A 3,773-nucleotide genomic window follows, 5' to 3' on the forward strand; every position below is an offset into this window, starting at 1 on the left:
TTGCTTATGCTGCTGAGCTATCTCCACGGCCCTGTACCTGTACATGTTATAACTTGATTTTTTTTCCCATTCTCCTGCCTTCCCTTTATCCATTCTTTTGTTCCTTATTTATTAAAGCTTTGTTTCTGGTTTTTTATTTTCTATTTTTTTGTTTTAGTTTACTTTCCTTTCTCCTAACTCTCCTCCTTTGTTCTGTTTGAACATTTTCTTACTATTTCACAATACATGTTACACATTTTGGTACTTATTTACACTTTTGGTTTCTCACAACAGAGAAACTGTGGTATTTACATGTGTCCAATTTATTTCACTTAAAATGTGGTCTTGGGCCAGTGAGATAGCTCAGTGGACTAAGAGCTTGCTTAGGCAAGCACAGGGACCAAGGTTGAATCCCTGGCACCACATGCAACACCAGCCCTGCTGGTGTGCTGAGCCAGCCATGAGTGTGGACATTGTGGCGCATGCCTATAATCCTAGCACTATGAGTCTGAGCTGCATAGTGAGACTGTGTACCAAAAAAAATTAAAAAAACATCTTTTTATCCATTCTTCAGTTGATGGGCTTTTGGGTTGTTTCCAAGATTGAGCTATGACAAATTGTACTGCTATAAAGCATGGGTGCACATGTATCACTGGTATGATGTTTTCAGTTCTGGTGGGAAAATTACCCAAGAGGAAAATTGTGTTGGGTCTTTTTTTTAAAATATATTTTGTGCAGGGTCTCACTACCCAGTTTGTACTCGTAATGGTCCTCATGTTTTTAGCCTCCCTAGAGCTGGGATTACAGGTGTGTGCCACTATGCCCAGACCCAGTAATGGCTCAGTGTGCCCGGGAGCAGGGCCAGGGCGGCATGTGGTGCCTGCAGTTGAACCCTGGTCCCTGTGCTTGCCTAAGCAGGTGCTTAGTCCACTGAACTATCTCCCTGACCCTAACTGGGTTGAATGGGACCTCTAATCCTAGTTTTTTTTGAGGAATGTCCACACTGACACCACTAAAGAGGCTCTGTCTTCCAATGATTATGTTTTGCAACTCTGTCAAAGATAACATGACTTAATTATATCTAGAGTTGTTCCTTTATCTTTTAATCTGTTCCATTGATCCTCAGGTCTTTTTTTGTTTGTTAGCGAATATCATGCTGTTTTTATTCCATTAGCTTTGTAGTATAATTTCAAGTCGGCTTGTGATGCTCCCTGCCTTGCCTTTGTTGCCCAGAATTACCATTGCTATTCAGGGTCTCTTCTGGTCCCAAAAGAATTGTAGGATTGTTTTCTGTAATTCTGTGAGATATGCTGTTGGGATTTTGATTTGGATTGTATTAAATCCATATAAAAATTTTAGGGGGGCCAGGGAGATGGCTCAGTTGAATAAGTGCTTCCCTGGCAAGCACAAGGGTCTAAATTCAATCCCCAGTTCCACCAAAAAAAAAAAAAAATTTTTGGAAATATGGGCATTTTCACTATTTTGGATATTTGTACCTAAGAGCAATGGGTATCTTTCCATTCTCTGATAACCTCTTTTATCTCCTTTTTCAGAGTACTGTAGTTTTCATTCTAGAGGTCCTTTACTTCATTAGATTTATTCCTAGGTCTTTCATTTTTGGGGGATACTATGTCAAAGGTGTTATTTCCCTAATTTCTTTTGTATTGAAAGGCTATTGCTTTTTGAGTGTTGGCTTTATATTTAGCTACACTACTGAATTTGGTTATTGAATCTGGAAGTCTTTTGATAGAGTTATCTGTGAATAATAATTTAATTTCTTCCTTGTCCTTATTTCTTGTTTCATCCTCTTGTCTAATTGCTCTGGCTAGTGTTTTCAGAACTGTATTGAATAAGAGTGGTGACAGTTGATACCCTTGTCTTGTTCCTGATTTTCCAGAGAAAGTGTTTAGTTTTTGTCCGTTTAGTATCATGTTGACTATTGGTTTGTCATACATGTGAGGTTGAAATAAGCACCATCTATTCCAATTTTTTGACGATTTTTATCATGAATGTGTGCTGGATTTTGTCACTTTTTTAAACATCTGTTTAGATGATACAGCTTTTGTCCTTGGCTTTGTTAATATAGTGTATTACATTTATTGATTTGCATAAACCATTCCTGCAGCTCTGGGATGAATCCTACTTGGCCATGATAGATAATCTTGATGATTTGCTGCATTCTGTTTGCCAGTATCTTATGGAGGCTTTTTCATTTGTGTTCATTAAGGAGACTGGCTTAAACTCTTAATTTGGGTCTTTCTCTGGTTTCGGTATTAGGTTAATGCTTGCTTCCAGGAATGAATTTGGGAATATTGCTTTCCTTTCAGTTTTATTAAAGAATTTGACACTGGCCCCATCCCCGGGCACACTGAGCAGGCCATTGAGTCTGGGTGTGGTGGCACAGGCCTGTAAGCCCAGTACTGGGGAGGCTGAAAATAGGAGGATCACTAGGAGTCATAGCTGCGTGGTGAGATCCTGTACCAAATACATTAAAAAACAAACTTAAAAAAGAAAAAAAGTTTGAGAAGAGTTAATCCTTATCCAAATTTCTGGTAGAATTCAGCAGTGAGTTTATCATGCCCTGGGCTTTTCTTTGTTAGTTTGTTTCTAATTACATCTTCCAGTTTCTTTGATTAGTACTGGATTATTTAGAATTCTTATATCTTCTTGATTAAGCTTTGACAATTTATTTATTTATTTATTATTTCGGAACCAGGGTTTGAACTCAGGCCCTTGCGCTTGCCAGGGAAGCGCTTTATTCCACTGAGCCATCTCCCTGGCCCCAGCTTTGGTAATTTATGTATCAAGGAGTCTGTCCATTTCTTCTGCATTTTCCATATTCTTAGTATACAAGTTCTTGAATTTGTAGGTTATCTAGGTTTCTACAGGATCTGTTGTGATTTCACCATTTTCATTCCTTAATTTTTTTTTCTTTCTTTCTTTTTTTTTTTTTTTTTTGTACTGGGAATTGAACTCGGGACCTTGCACTTGCCAGGCAGGTGCTTGTGCTCTTAAGCTATATCCTCAGACCCTCACTCTTTTCATTCCTAATTGCATGGATTTGAGTCTTTTCTTTCTTCTTTTGGACAAGGTTGGTAGGGTTTGTTGATTTTATTTAATCTTTAAAAAAACCAACTCTTTGACTCACTGATTCTTTGTAGTGTTTTCTTAGTCTCGAGTGCATTAATTTCTGCTCTGATTGCAATAATTTCCTCCCTTGTGTGAGGTTTAGGGCTTAACTTGCTCTTTTTTTTTTCCTAGAAGCTTAAGGTTCAACATTAAGTTATCTGTGTTTGCTCTGTTTTTCTGGTATGGGTATTCACTGCTATAAATTTCCTTTTTGGGACTCCTTTCGTTGTGTCACATAAGGTCCAGTTTGTTATATTGGCATTATTATTTGGTTGTAGAAATTGTCTAATTTATTAAGTGCATCTGTGACACATTGGTTGTTCAGGATGGTGTTATTTAATTTCCATGTGTTTATAAAGTTCTTATGGTTTCTTTTGCCATTGATTTCCAATTTCATTCTACTGTGGTCTGATAGTAAGCATGAAATTATTCCAGTTCTTTTGCATTTACTTAAGCATGTTCTGTGAGCTAGTATGTGTTCTGTTTTGGAGAATGTCATGTGTGCAGCTGAGAATGTGTATTTTGATGATGGGAGGTGGAACACTTTAGACAACTACTAAGTGCATTTGTTCAGAAGTTTCATTCAATTCTAATATTTCATTGTTGATTTTGCCTGGTTGATCTGTTTGTGACAGTGGGGTATTAAGATCCCAAATATATATATA

The 3,773-nt window shown here is 37.5% G+C and overlaps 1 protein-coding gene across 2 annotated transcripts in view; it reads left to right on the top strand.

The window, feature by feature from the left end:
- The window catches only part of Kiaa0100 (KIAA0100 ortholog), a 40,576-nt gene that overhangs the window by 20,799 nt on the left and 16,004 nt on the right, over positions 1 to 3,773 (top strand). The gene's annotated exons all lie outside the window — the stretch shown is intronic.

Source organism: Octodon degus, unplaced genomic scaffold, assembly GCF_000260255.1.
Source record: "Octodon degus isolate 3935 unplaced genomic scaffold, OctDeg1.0 scaffold00072, whole genome shotgun sequence".
In the NCBI taxonomy this organism is placed as follows: Eukaryota; Metazoa; Chordata; class Mammalia; order Rodentia; family Octodontidae; genus Octodon; species Octodon degus.